Source organism: Odontomachus brunneus, unplaced genomic scaffold (assembly GCF_010583005.1).
Source record: "Odontomachus brunneus isolate Ranch 3 - 2012 unplaced genomic scaffold, Obru_v1 Obru_scaffold_443, whole genome shotgun sequence".
In the NCBI taxonomy this organism is placed as follows: Eukaryota; Metazoa; Arthropoda; class Insecta; order Hymenoptera; family Formicidae; genus Odontomachus; species Odontomachus brunneus.
The window spans coordinates 16818-17673 of NW_022639893.1; positions in this window are offsets into that span (position 1 = coordinate 16818).

An 856-nucleotide genomic window follows, 5' to 3' on the forward strand; every position below is an offset into this window, starting at 1 on the left:
CACACACACACACACACACACACACACACACACACACACACACACACACACACACACACACACACACACACACACACACACACACACACACACACACACACACACACACACACACACACACACACACACACACACACACACACACACACACACACACACACACACACACACACACACATACACACCACACTATGATAAAAAGATGGATGAAGATTGAGTATTTTCAAAAAATTTCAGGTGAGGGCGTTATACTGCATATTTACCAAAGTTAGCTGTCAAGAATTCCAAGACTTTTACCATTAGTTGTACGTATTAGCTGTTACAAAGAAGTTGTAGAAGCTATTAACGTGAGAATCTCTGCTGACACACACAGATAAAGCTCCGAGTGACAATCCGCCTGCCATGTTATGTCAAGAAGTTAATTAATATAAAAGGCTAATTACATTAAGAAGTTAATTTACAGTATTACACTGTATTATATTTATGTTTAATGTTGCTTATGTTGTAATATTTTCAGAGAAGAGATAAGGATTATACAAAAAAAGTGATATCCGTACAAAAATTACCTCTTTAAAAAAAAAGATAAAAAAGAAGCCAAGTTCACGTGCTTTGTTTCACTTGGAAAAAATATTATAAAAACAGTTATTAAAATTCTTATAAAAAAAGTGATATCAAACGATTTACGCCAAGTGAAAATAATTTCATACACAATAAATATTGTTATAACTATTTTGGATATATAAACACTATATTAGGTATCTAGTGATTTTATTTTCTGATAATTACACAGAATTAGGAAAAAATAGTTTTTAAAAGCTTATTTAGTAAACATACAAAAGTAAAAATTTTGGGAAAG